Genomic DNA, 15009 nt, shown 5'->3' on the forward strand with positions numbered 1-15009 from the left:
AATAACGATAAAAAAGACGAACAGCAGGAATTAAAAGCAAGCATGCATCAGGGAGCGATAAAGCTATTATTTGTTGTGGAATATTAGCCAGGAGTTGTCCGCTGATTCCCCCCCTCCCAAAAAAAAAGCTCTTTAAAGCGGGGATGTTTGGAACTCTGCCGTTACTAAGTGGGCTGCGTGGTTTATGTACGGTTTGCACGTGCACCCGCCGCTTTATATAAAGATTTTTCACACATGGCCCTTTGGCACTGCGCCACTATTTTTAAGCGCCTCTCCGATCAGCCACCGTTTTGCCTTGGAGCCAGGAGGAAGGGAGAGCGCTCTGCTCCCCCCCCCCCCCTGACCCGACGCTGCCCTTCGACTTGCAGGGGCTGCCACCCAAACCTGCGCATCCTGTTGAGGATTTCGCATTGACAGCTTTCAGTCCTTTCCCCCCCCCTCCCTCTCTCTCTCTCTCTGTGCGTCTCTCTCTCCCCCCCCCCCCCCCGTCTCGACAGGCGCACGCAGGGAACGCGAAGGGAAGCCAGAGAGATGCGGCGGAGAGAGCAGCCTCGGCGGCTCCGCCTGGAGGTCCGCTATGGAAGCCGGCGTTTTCCCGAGGCCGCTCTCTGCTGCCCCTAGTGGCGGAGCGCTCTCTCTCTCCCCCCCCCCCCGCCGCCGAGCTCCTCGGGCATGCTGGGAATGTTGAGTCAGGGACTGGTGGGGGGGGAGCGAGCGGAGCCGGCTGGCCGCCACTGAGGGAGCCTCGCTTGGAGGAGGAGGAGAAAGCAGGGCTCGGGAGAGCGCCGCTCGCCTGGACTGCCGCAGGTCCCTTCCTCGCCTCGGACCTGTTCGCCCGGCGGCGCCTCTGCCTCCTCCTCCTCCTCCTCCTCCTCGCCACCGCGCCCTCCTTTTCTCCTCCTCCTCCTCCTCTTCTTCTGGCTTCACCGCAATGGGCTGTCGGCGAGCCGTGAGGGACTCGCCATCCATGTGAGGAAGGGCGCGAGACGGAGGCAATGATTTGAAAGGTGAGGAGCTGGCAGAGGCGGTTTCATGAGGGGGCCATTATATGAGGGACGGGGACGCCTCAGTTGGGAGCTTTCCTCTCCCACTCTCCCTCAAACACGCACAAATACACACACACACACACCAAATTGTGTCTGGCATTTGAGGAACTGGCAAGGGCGGGGGAATGAGAAGTGTGGCGCCTGGAGCGAGAGGCGGCCGAGACGAGGGAGAAGAGCTTCTCTTGGGAAAGAGTGTTCCTGTCATAAAATGTAGGGCCACCCCATGCTGCGCCCTCTCGCCTTCCAGGGGTCGCCCCGAGTACCTCTCCCTTTACCCCCCCCCCCACCTCAAGTGCCTTCGTGCCGTTTCTCCTCCTCCTCCTCCTCGAGATTGCCTTCTGTGGGCACGTCTGGCCGGGCGCGAGAGATGGAGCAGGAATACCATTTTTTCCCTTTCCTTTTTAAAAAAGTGTTCTTACACAGACTTGAGAGGGATTGGAAATGTCCAGGATTCTGTTCGTGAGCGGACGCCAAAAGCTATGCTCTCTCTCTCTCTCTCTCTCTCTCTCTCTCTCTCTGTATGTGTGTGTGTGTCGGGAGGGGAGAAATGTGTGAGAGAAGAGGCTTCTTCCCCCCCCTCTCTCCATCCCCCCCCGGGTTTGAAGGAAAAAGGTTCTCAGGGAGGAAACCCACCTCCCCAAGGATAATATATTTGCAGTTATATAATGGAGAAATAGATATGGGTTGGGTTTTTAGACATACATTTTAGGACCTTACACACACTTGAGAGATTATTTTAGGTGCCACATAAGTAGGATACAAAATACAACCTCTCCCTCTCTCCCTCTGTGTGTGTGTGCATTTTACTGCATGCATATGTATATCTATTTTGCATGGAGATCTGTAGTAATAATGTAGGGCCATGGAAGGCGGGGATGCCTGTTTTGTTAACGCATGTGATTGATTTCTAGGCGGCTACCTGCTAAGACTAGAATGGATGGGGGGGGGGACTTGACTCCCTTACTGCGAATTGACATTTGTGCTTTGATGGACAAAACCATGGGCTATTTACATTGGCAGGAGTGGTCTCCTTGTGATGAGCTCGGCCAATTACTGCGGCCTGGAGGAGGGCAAATCCTCTTGTCAGGGTTAGTTTCCTGGTTGGCTTTTTAAACCAGTGGTTTCACTTAGCTGTTTGTTTGGTCTTGTTTCACCCTCCCTTTCCCACCGCAGTTAAAGCAGCCAAGAGAAGATTCTCCCCTCCTATTATCAGTGAGCTCCTAAAATGAAATACAGTAGTCACCTTTTCAATGCCTTTGTCAGAGCTCCTTATTACTTAGAAGGGTGGTCCTTGTGGTAGTCCTGAGAAAGAGCATCTGTGATATTCTTTTTTCTTTTGAGATGGGAGGATGCAGAACAAGACATCCCACCATCCTTTTCTTGCTCTAAAGGAGTAGCAATGTCCCTGAGAAGCTACATTTTCCTGGTTATTTTCCCTATGGACAAAACTAATATACATTTTTAAATTATATATTTCAAGTATTTCTAGGTTGTTCTTTGCCTCTTTCTCTCATAGCTGTATGGAGAGATAGTAGATAATTTAACCACAATTTTCCCAGTCTTGATTGCATTCTGCTTCACACTGAAAAATACAGGAGTCCTCACTAACAAAGATTATAGAAAGAAGAAAAGGATTAGGGTTATTATTGGGGTCTCATATTGAAGTTTAAGGTACTTTCTAAATGAATTCTGGTGGTGGCAGTGGTGATGATTTAGGATCTGCTGGAACCTGATATGTATTACTGTATCCACAGCATCTACCTTGGCCAAATTTTCCTGCGAAAAAAGCCTTTACACATGTTACCTTGAAGTTAACTGTCTTCTTCTGTCCATGTTGCACTGAGTATAGGTTTTATGACCTGCGTTTTCTTGTTGTTTTGAATACAGAGTGTGCACAACTGCTATTTTCAACAGAATGGTTCTACTTCTCATATGTCTCCTTTGTTTCTCTTGGAACTGCAGTCATATGCCTTAGCTAAACATGCAGCCGAGTCATATATAAGTAATCCTTATGTTTCTTTGTCTCACAATTATGTGACTCAGAAACATTTTTTGTTTCTTTTTAGCATTTACAAGATTCATCCTTTCTTTAGTAAATCTCAAACCATTTTCTGTGCCTTGGTAAGCTTTCTTTGATATTACTGCAGGTTCTTTATTTCTGCCTTTCCTTACTGCATCTTCTTCCTCCTCCATGCTGTTCAGAAAGTTTCTCAAAACAAATTATTTTGTTGCATCACTAGGATCATATTTCTGCTCTCTTTAAATATATTGGCTTCCTGTTTTTATATGTATATGTATGAATTTCAAGGTTCTTCTGGTCCTTATTTTTTAATTCCTTGGCGACATCTCTCGTAACAACCTTTTTGCTCAATATACTTCACTCAGGTTTATCTCCTGCCTGCCCTTTTTTTTGGGGGGGGGGGGGTCATTTTGTTCCTTTCTCAGTGACTGAAATCCAGTAATAAGTCATAGTGAGAGTAAGCCCATTGAATCAGCGAGGGTTGGTGAATTAATTCCTCCATACAATCCACTTATACAAGCCTACTCTTGTTGCAACTTGCTGTTGGATTTTGTCCAGTGTCCTTTGTCAAGTTGTTTGTTGTTCTCAAAACTAGCTTGGTGTCCTTTTCCAATTCCCTTTCACTCTGTCAGTGTCTCCTCTGATTTACATTTCTATTCAAATTCCATGCTAGCACAAATGTTTCTAGATTATCCCTTTATTACTTGTCCCTATATTGAAACCCAGTGTGGTGTCATGTATAAAATAATGGACTGGCACTCAGGATACCTGGGTTCAAATTCTCACTCAGCCATGCAAACTCACTGGGGATGTGAAAATGGTAAAACAACTCCTTACGTACTGTACCTTGAAAACACTGTTAAAGATCCTGTAAATTGGTTCCAACCTGAAGGCACATAACAATAATACTTGTATTTATTGATTCCTTTACTTTTCTGACTTCTCAAGTCCCAATACTGCACCTCTTTCTGCAGCTTTCAGTTAATAATTAATTTACAAGTGTAAGTGCAGAATACTTGGATCGGAATGAAATGAGCAACCTATCATTATACGTGGCAGAGAAAGTAAGATTAAAACAATTCAGCTATATTTCTTCTGCTTTAAAAGACAGAGTTTTCGTGGAAATGATGTGCGGGGTTGAAAATAAAATTAATGCTTTGTGATAATTGTGCATATGGATTCCTAAGAAATAGAGACCTAAGTATCAAGATACTATGTATTTGTGAGAAACATGCAAAGTCTGTAATACTGTCACCATTTTCTGAATTATATTAATTGATTTAAAAATGTAAATTACTGTGGTATGGTGTTATGTCAGTGGTAAGAAAATATAATCATAAAGAGTTAAATGAATTTAATGTGTTATCATCTTACTATGCTTCTGCCAGGCTATGTGATTGTATGATGTGTGTAAGATCTACCTGTAACATGAGACAATCATAATGTTACTTAGATGTATTGTGAAGATGAACAGATCATGAGGAAACAGATGGATGCATATTTCAGATTTGACTCTAGATTTTTTTTCATAGAATAAGAAATGTCCTCTTTAGAAACCTATCTTAGCACAGTTGGAAATGATCCACGTTTTCGTATTTGTTTTTATCTGTGCTCTACTTATAGTTTTTTGTGGTGATGTAACAGTTGTAAAACTTGGTATATAGCAAAGAAATCAGGTGTAATGTCTCTGTAAACAAGGATAGTTTTGTCTTTGTTTCAGAAAGTCAGTGTTTTGAATAATTTAGCTATCTTTCAGCTTTCTTTTTCTCTGCTTTCTGGAGGAAAGGAACTGAGAGCGACACAGGTGCCTCAAAATGTCTTACAGATTTTGTATTACTTAGAGCCTTATGAATTTCAAGCAATATAGTGAGGGAAAATAAAATCAGATGTATTCTCACTGGGAGTGGCAAAAAGAAATCAGCTTCTCTTTCTGTTCTCAAAAACAAAACATTGAAAATGACACATTGAGTAGATAAAATTATTTTCTGTTGCTGAATCTCAAGTAATTCCAAAAGGAATGTATTTTCTTCACATTCTGCAACTATCAAGTGTGTAATCGTTGATGAATCTGTTAGGAATAGCATTAGCAGAGGTTATAAGTATTTGTTCTTACAAATACTGTTACTCTTAACTTTCTTTGTCCTTCAGCTACATACTTCATAGGCTTTGCAGATTTATTCCCTTGGCAGTAGAAGTATGTTTCCTCTTTTTTCCCCCTGTGGTGTATTTTTATACATTTTAGGATTTTTACAAAACTCTTTGGGGTTTGAATATTATTTTAAAATTTTCTGTTAATGCATGAAATAGATGTGTTCAGTTTGTGGAGTTTGCAAAATACTAAAAAGAGGAGAAGAAAATGTTAAAAATGGTTTTAAGGAGTTGCAAAGTAGATTGATATGCACCAAACAGAGATGATTAAGGATCTCAAAAGATAACTCTTGTGAAAATTAATTGGCATTTTAAACTTTTAAAAAAAGTGTTGATAAAGCTGGAGATAAAAGGATTGGCAAATGGCGGAAAAGAAAGAAATTGGAAGACTTTTCAGATTCTGCCATTCGTGACTGTTGGTTGGATTCTCTCTCCTAGCTCATCAAGCAAAGGGGTGTTAGGTATTTTGCATGAGGTTTGCCACATATCTGTATAACCTCCTTCCCAGGCCAAATAGGAACCTTGAATTTCAAAAGAAGGTGATGGGGGAGGGGGAAAATATTGAACAATTTTCATTTTCATGAATAAATTTTCAGTGATGTAATCAAGAATCTTCTCTTGGACAAGACAGATGATTTTTTACTTTTGTGGTATTTGATATAACACTTAATACTATTTTCACACACTTTGAATACTGTTTTGATATGCTTGCTAACTGAATATAACATCAAGCAACTAGAATGTTGCATTATCTACACCAAAAGGCAGAGGGGAAAAAATACTAAGATATTCAGAAGGTACTTCTTTAATGATGTTTTGAATTATTTTGATTCTCATACAAATAGCTTTTCATTTGAAAAGGAATGTTTGTTGTGAATTTATCCACAGGTATCTGTTGTTCCTTTGGAGTCTAATTTATTAGGCATTAGAGAAGAAGTAATACAGTAGACTTTATAATTTAATGTAGCTACTGTAGGTCCTTTTCCAAATGAGTGCCTGTAATTGGTAGTTGGCTGAATAAAGGTGAATACATAAATGTTCAATCCAGATAGGATAAAAAAAGGACTTTAGATATTAGCTGGTTGCAGAACTGGTTCTTGTTAATCGTATATACCTGAATGCTTGCTTGGTCAACATAGTACCATGAGCATTACTTTTTCAAATGTAAAAATATCTGAGCATTGTTTTCACATGACTGCTTAACATCTCCTCCCTCCAATATTAATATCCAACAGCGTCTGTAGAAAAGATTCATGTGGGGTAGGATAGTTAATAGACATTAATAATGCCTATGGAATGTTGACCTGTTTGTAGTTTATAACAATGTATATTTAAAGAAAGAACAAGCTAAGGAGGGTATCCCTTGCCCCCCCCATCAGGACCCATGCCAATACCTGACTGTTGGTGAACTTGGGAATTCCTGGGTTTATTGGTGTCTGAAATATCTTTTTAAGGCCAATTCAGAGGTCACAAAAACATGTACAATTTTAATATTTTTCTGAACTCTTACTCAGATAAGATGTTTCAGAAACTATTTAACAGGGTAAACTGACTTGATACGAAGCAATGATGTTTTCTTATATTTGCGAAGGCTTTCACGGCCGGGATCTGGGTTTTTCCCCTGTATTCAAGTATTCAAGCCCACCACAAAAATACAACAAATGTTACGGTCAGCAAAGGACAGAAGGGACCCCCTCACCACCGCAGGAGTATACCGGATACGAAGCATCCACACCAGAATCAAAGAACATGAGAGACATTGCAGACTAAAACAACCAGAAAAATCAGCAGTAGCTGAACATGCCCTGAAACAAACTGGACATGAAATTCTATTTCAAAATACTGAAATACTGGACAACACCAGCAATCATTACGTCAGACTGCACAGGGAAGCCATTGAAATCCATAAGCACAAGCACAGTTTCAACAAAAAAGAGGAAAGTATGAAGCTCAACAAAACTTGGCTCCCAGCTATCAAACATACTACGTGCAAAAGGTCAACGAACTCTACCCACCCACAAGGACAGGGGATCACTACACACAAAAGACCAGCTAATGACACCCATCAACCACAGGAACAGATAATCTCTTCCCCTTAGCAGAACAATGCACCCACAACAATACACACTAATCACCCATCTACAGAAAAAAACAAAAGCCTATCTCACAGCCATAAATACTGCACTCCCAAGCCAACTACACCAGAGCACAGTTTGCTGTCCTCTGAAGATGCCGGCCACAGAGACTGGCGAAACGTCAGGAAGAACAACCTTCAGAACACGGCCAAAGAGCCCGAAAAACCCAGAACAACCATTAGATGTTTTCTTAGTTAACACAAAGAGGAAAAGAAAACTACAGAATTTTATCAGGTGATACTGTAGTTTCAGGATGCACCTGGGATGGTCCCAGAACTGCTAGAACCAAAAACAAACAGGTAATTCTTGATTTCCTTTTTAAAAACTTCTAGCTGTTACTGTGATTTGTTTCCATCCTGAGATGAAGCATACAGGTTCCATCTTAGGTAGAAGACTGATGTAAAGAGGTACTAAACAGTTTCTGAAAATGAGTTTCCAGAACTAAAACATTTTACTTTGTCTCCTTAATAGTCTGTGACAGTTTCATTGGAAATAACATTCATAATTGTCATGTCTTGCTTTCTAAGTGTGTATTTTAAGACAACAATGTTATCTGCAGAAAATGGCCTATGAATGAAGAAAACTCTTATCAGCCCATTATTTCCAAACTTTAGTGGCCTCATTCTCCCATGGGACCATCTGGAAGTGTTAATTGGTATGACCTATCCATTAATAAGTATGAGTTAGGAAGGGCTATAACTCAGTGGTAGAACATCTGCTTTGCTCATGAAAGGTCCTAGGTTCAATCACTTATATCCAGCAAGTTCTTTACCATTAAACAGAATAAGGCAGCTGCCTGGGGCAGTACATTTTAGGTGTCAAGAAAGAGTGGCAAACTGAGCTATATAATTTGCTGTTACTGTATTTGTACTGTCAGGAATAGGAAGAGATATGTGTGGAATATTGTGCTTCAAAAGACAAAAATAACTAGTCTAGTTTACCTCCATCCCTATGTTACCATCACACTTTGAGCCTTGAATGCCTGAATAGAAGTTATGTAGCATATCCAGCTGTGTTCTCCAGGACAAGGTGAGGCTCAGGAAGAAAGTTTTTGGGGTCCTTGCTGCAGCAGACTAGGGCTGATCTTTCAAGTGGCATAGGCCAGGAATAGGGACATGTTTTTGTCAAATGATTTCTTTATATCAAATGGCTGGGAAGAAAACACATCACAGGTAAATATTTATAATCTATATAGAAATGAATGTTGCTAATCACAGATAGGTTGATATTTACATGTGAAAGGAATTTCTTTCATGAATATTGATGTTTATAGGTTCTAATGCATATTCCCAATTCTGAGACAGAATTATTGGTGCTATCTTAGAAATATTCTGGACTGCTCTAACAAGATCCATCCCATTGAAAATCATTGCATTAGTGTCATTCTACATACTTTCATCATGTGATATAATGCATTATCTATGTGTGTGTTGATTCAATTGGGAATGCCGTCAACACCATTTAAAGAGTATTTTGCATTCTGGAAACTTGGTTAGTGATTTACTAGCTTCCTCATATTTTGCCAGGTGTTGACAGACAGGGGATCTCTTTATCTGTCTGACTAATACTGTTCCAGCATCTCCAGAGGGAGATAGTTGTCTATCTATTTTAAATATTTATGCTGTGCCTTTTTCCTAAAGAGGACTGAAGGTAGCTCACAATATTAAAGCAAGTAATGTGAAAACAGGAAGGGAGAAATGAATCCCAGAACCCCCCATCCTTTTTTTAGTCAATCAGTTGCCAAGAAAAAAAAAATCTGCCTAAACAGAAAGGTCCTTGCTAGCTTGCAGAAAGACAGCAAAGAGCGGGCAGCCTGATTTCTCATAGGTGGGAGTTTTACAGCTTGGGAGCAGTGCCAAAAAAGGCCCTTTCTTGTGTCCTCACCAGAGGGTGACAGGACAGAGAGAAAGACCTTCTCTGATGATTTTAACACCTGGGCAGGATCATAAAGAGAGTTGCAATATTTTGGGTAGTGTGGACCCAAATCATTTAAGCCTTTATAAATGAAAATCAACACTTTGAAATGTTCCTAGAAACAGACCACAGCCAGTGTAGCAGTTGTAGCAGAGAAGGTATTTGGTGCCTATAATATGCTATTGTTAACATTTTGGCAGTGGCATTTTAGACCTAAACATTTCTGAACACTTTCAAAGGCAGCCACACATAGTGATACGTTATCCAAACAGGATGTTACTAAGGTGTGTGACACAATGTCCAGGTCACACATTTCCAGGAATGAGCACAGCTGACACAGTAGTTTTTCAAATAGATTCCTGGCTAGCACTGAGACCTTGGCATCCAGGGTCAGGGATAAATTTGGGAGCACAACTATTCACAAAGCTGTGTTTTCAAGAAGAGTGTGGTCGTTTCCAGCATAGGCAGAAGACCTGTTGACCCAAACTAAATGATCTTTGCCTCCCAGATCTAAATTTGGATAGATATGAAATTGTTTTCTCCCACAAATGTATGTTAGGCAGTAGTTTAAACAAGGTGAATCCAAGAATGAGTTCAGTTGGAAACTGGGAGTATCAGCAAAAAAAGAGAGCATCCATAGAAAATTGGAATTGCTCCCACTTTCCATTTGATGATGAGAACATGCTATTTATAAGTCCTAAGAAATATTCTTAGAAATTTCCAAGCTAACCTTATTGTAGGTAAGCATATTTCTCTCATTAGAAGCCCCTCTACTAAATTATGTATAGTTAATGAAAAGCTGGACTGTAAAGAAGGCTGACCACCGAAGAATTGATGCTTTTGAACTGTGGTGCTGGAGGAGACTCTTGAGAGTCCCCTGGACTGCAAGGAGAATAAACCTATCAATTCTAAAGGAAATCTGAGTGCTCACTGGAAGGACAGATCCTGAACCTGAGGCTTCAATACTTTGGCCATCTCATGAGAAGAGAAGCCTCCCTGGAAAAGACTCTAATGTTGGGAAAGTGTGAAGGCAAGAGGAGAAAGGGATGACAGAGGATGAGATGGTTGGACAGTGTCATTGAAGCTACCAACGTGAATTTGACCCAACTCCAGGAAGCAGTGGAAGACGGGAGGGCCTGGAGTACTCTGGCCCATGGGGTCACAAAGAGTTGGACACAACTTAATGACTAAACAACAACAACAATGAAAAGAGAAGTCGATTTGAAGAATGATCAGTCTGTTTCCTTTCTCTGTCTTTTTGCCTCTGGGTTACTGGAAGCCTGTATATGTATTTAATTTTTTTTTGTGGAGTTGTAAAAATAAATGTTTGTTAATGGCTTGTATAAAACATACACAGTAATATGTCTCTTTGAGGAAATCATCAGTAAAGAACAAAAGATCGAGTTCTCGAAGTGGGCTGTGCTCAGTGTGGTTGCATGCATCCAAAGGAAAAGAATGGAATCCACTATAGAAAACCCTAAAATTTTGAATATGCTAACTCTGTTATATTAGTACAGTTTTGTCTTGTCCAGATGGATAAGAGATTCTTTTTGGATTCAGAAAAATGAGCACACCAATGAAAGAAAGGTAAACATTTGATTAAAAATAAAATAGAATAGAAAGCATAAGCAGTAAAGATAAAAACTTTATTAAAGGGCAGTAGAACTGAAGGCATAAGCAGTAAGGCAGCAAAGTAGATAGAAACCCTTTGTGCTTGCCAGGAGCCTCTGAAGAATGGTGAGCAGCAGCACCTGGAATCAGTAGTTGTGTAGCAACTCTCAGGTTTCAAGTAAATTTTGAGCTTTATTGTTCCAAGGCATCTCAGCTCTTTATATATTTTTGACAGTCTAGTGGTTGGTGTACCTGTTAATCATTCATATTTAGATGTGACCAATTTGTTTGCATTTAATTAATTGACAAAATCATAACAGACCATTTAATATATGAATAGGCAATGGAACCAGACAATAAAAGATAGCAGAATTGAACATCAAAGCATAAACATGTAACTAGAACTGTCTAGCTTGGATATCACTTATAATCCCCAATATCTCATCTCCGAATATTGGGAAAAACAGTTTGTGTATTCGCGAAGGCTTTCACAGCCAGGATCTAATGGTTGTCGTGGGTTTTTCGGGCTCTTTGGCCGTGTTCTGAAGGTTGTTCTTCCTAACATTTCGCCAGTCTCTGTGGCTGGCATCTTCAGAGGACAGCACAAAAACAGTTTGTACTTCCCCAAGTAAAGTATATCTATCATATATCTCTGCTGATCTCTAGCATTGACTGCTGACACATGCTTTTAATTAGGCACGTGCACTCATTTTTATTTCAACTCTAAATCCTAGAATTCTCCATTCTGGGAGTTCCATCTGCCAGACAGACTTCTGAATTGTCCTTACCTGGAGGAAGGCTGGGGTGGAGGTTTTATGCCTGTAGGCAGTATGAGCTCAGCCCTAGTTTGCTGTAGCAAAAGGAAGCTGTCCTTCATCATAGTTAAACTTTTGGCAGTATGTAATGGTATCCCTTGTTTTCTTCTCCATCTGAGTGAAGGGATGTATCATGACCAACACTAACATCATTAATGTCATAAAAATCACTTCAAAACCAGGGTCTAAAACCAGCTTCAACCCTTGGTTAACAATTATGAAATAATCAGTAACCAGTGCAGGTTGGTGACTGATTTCATAGGGATAGTGAATCCATTCTGAGCTTAGCCTTAATTTTAAAGGAGCTATCCAACATATTGAGCCATAGTCCCATAGTAGGTTCAGCACCTTGGATAGCTCCTGGAAAAAATTAGATTAAAGCTCAGAGAAGATTTTCCGCCCCCAAAATCAAGTCTTCAACATACACTGGCATGAACATTTGTGGAAGTGAGGGAGGATTTCTTTCCAGTTCTGGTTGGACCTTTCTTTGGTTTCTTAATTTATCATTTTATTTGGCACTTTTGCTTGTGTTGTATGAAGCATTTTACTTTTTAAGCACTTTCCCACTTGAAACCTAACCTTTGTTCATTGATATACTGTGTTCTGTATAGCATTATATTGTGTTAAAAATAGGATTATGAGGGATGAGTTGTGACTGAGATTAGATAAACACTGATCTTTTCAAAATTTGATTGTATTATATAAAGTTTAAGAAACAGTAGTAGCCTTGATAGATCGTATTATATTTTCTCTACTCCTTGTATTGAATCTTCATCTGTTGGCTTGGTTGACTTTTTTTTGTACTGGTAGTTTTGTATCTTGATTTCTGAATTACATCTCTTTCAGTGCTCTATCTAATCTAATTTCTTCACCTTTCTTATAGTTTTGTTTTTCCAGTATGTTCAGACTTCTAATATTTTAATTCTGCCTGCAGTTTTTAGTGGCATTGTTTTTCCTCTCTTGTTATGTGTCATTTTGATGTATTTCACCAAACTTCTCTTTTAAACCATTTGAAAAAGGTCTGAAAATAAAGGAACATTAATTTAGAATTAGTTTTTGCCAAAAATTAACTATTGTTTGTTAGCCGAGAACATTAGGACAGATGCTATTGTTAAAGAAACACAAAATAAGAGAGAACTGAAGTGTTCCTGTATGTATATTTTATTTATCTGCTCCTTATTTTCTGCCTTTAGTATATTTACAAATATGAATGTGTGAATAGCTTTTTTCAAAATCCAAACTATTATGTCTGAAATTTGTATTAAGTCCCTGAAGTAGTAATTGAAAATCTTATTAAAGTAAAAAAAAAAAAAATGATTGCTGTAAAACTGTTACATGATATATCTGATACGTCTACTAATATATCTACTCTAAAAGAAACCTGGTATTGTTTTGCAGCCTGAAGTTGTCTCCTATTTATCATGCTGCCCTTTCATCCATCCCCAGTTAGGGTGAAATGTTTCGCTACTCATCTAAGTAGCTTCAGTCTGAGGAGAGTTGGTAGGAGATCCCTGATGTACCTTCCACATTGCTTTCACTTCCCTTTGGTCTGAATAGGCCCGTTAGAAGGACAAAGGACTGGAGGCAGGGATAGTCCCACTTCTGAAGTCCTTCTCCACCCATTGTCATGAGTCGTTAATGGTGGTCTTTCTGGTGAGTGTGGTCCTAATCTTTCTGGGGATGGATGAAAGGGCAGCATGATAAATAGGAGACAGATTGTATCTAAAGCCTCCACCCCTGTTGCTTGAGGGATTTTCTATATGCACGTGCATGGCCTCCCTGACCCCTCTCTCAAACTACCTATCTTTGTGGTCCAAAATGAGTACATCGTGGACATCAAATGAGTGTTGTTCAAATGAAAGAACATTGCTGATTGTGGTTCTGAGCCATTGCCCCTCCTGTGCTGAGCCATTCTCCTGTTTAGTGGCTGTTTGGTTTCTCCAATGTAGAGCTCCTAACACTCCTCTTTGCACTGGACCGCATATACTATTGTTCCTGTTGTGTTTTGGTATCTGGTCTTTTGGGTGGATGAGTCTCTGCCTTAGTGTGCTTGTCAAATATGCACAAAATATATACATATTTTTTTAAAACAAAACCAAGGGCAACAAATGGTTGTACAAAAATATATTGATAATGTTGTATCAGTACAGCTAGATCAAGTGAAGAAGATTGATTGTTCAGTTTCTCCTTTGCTTCAGATTGAGAAAGCAGGTAAATATTGATGAGACAAGTAGAAAAAGTTGGTAGGAACTGAAGAGAATCGTGTAGATGAAGATGAGGAGAAAGCATAATAAATAATCCTTAATTAGTTTTAAATTAATTCAAGTAGGGGATTTAGTTGAGCAGATTTCATAATTGTTAAATATTATGGTCTAGGATATATACTATCTTAGCACATAAGTGATACATTTGCTTGGGTACAAAGGTGAATTATGCAGGTTCTAACATACATGTGCCATTAGATCTTATGCATGCAATGCCCATGTCAGATTTTGAGTATGTAGTCAGTTCATTCTCTTTTTTGTGCACATTTAAGATGTAATAAAGGCAAGCATGTAACCAACTGGGTACGGAAAGCATGTGCGTGTATCTTACAATTCCAGACCAGTTGTTCACATAGAGACACTGAGAATTAAAGTCAACATGTCCATTTTTAAAAGCTGAAAAAGAAATCCAGAAATGTACTATCCTGTTTTAAACATAATTAAAGCAAATCATAAACATGCACACACACACACACACATGCACCAATTTTTTGTTTGTTCAATATGATAGTATGTAGGAATACACAGTATATGCATAGAGTTTTCCACTTCTAGACAGTCATGATCCATAAAGCAGAAATTACTGTTCATCAGCATATTCTACTTGGATAATATTAACTGGATTCAATAGAAGCATGCCAACTTTTGTTTTTCAAAACAAATGGAACCACACATAGAGAGATGAAGTAGCTTAGAGAGAGAGAGAGAGAGAGAGAGAGAGAGAGAGAGAGAGATTTGGACCTGAGGAGCAGCAGGTTTGAAAAGATTTAACTTTCTATTTAGTCCTTCTATGCTCAAAATCTCCCACAACAAAGTTATTCTCTTCTCTTTGATACAGATAAAAGTTGCCCATTCTTGTTTACTGTATACATATTTGAATAGCAGAATACTAATATTACTTCTTGATAATGTATTCACCATTGTTGCCTTCCTCAGAGTTGCAAGACAGTTTGTGGGATGACTTGGAGGCATTGTTTTATAGTGGCTCTGGTCGTGTATGGAGAGGAGAATCCAGAAGGTGGTGCTAGTGGATTCCTGTTTGACTCCTGTCTGCTT

The 15009-nt window shown here is 39.7% G+C and overlaps 1 protein-coding gene across 29 annotated transcripts in view; it reads left to right on the top strand.

The window, feature by feature from the left end:
* Positions 1 to 794: 794 nt before the first annotated feature.
* ERC2 (ELKS/RAB6-interacting/CAST family member 2) overlaps positions 795 to 15009 on the top strand; it is an 817272-nt gene continuing 803057 nt past the window's right edge. For all 29 annotated transcript variants that reach the window (XR_013541661.1, XR_013541663.1, XR_013541666.1 and 26 more), the window contains exon 1: positions 795 to 1007. The gene's annotated coding sequence lies outside the window, so the exon portion shown is untranslated. The remainder of the gene's footprint in view (positions 1008 to 15009) is intronic.

This window comes from Pogona vitticeps, chromosome 2, assembly GCF_051106095.1.
Source record: "Pogona vitticeps strain Pit_001003342236 chromosome 2, PviZW2.1, whole genome shotgun sequence".
NCBI classification, from domain to species: domain Eukaryota; kingdom Metazoa; phylum Chordata; class Lepidosauria; order Squamata; family Agamidae; genus Pogona; species Pogona vitticeps.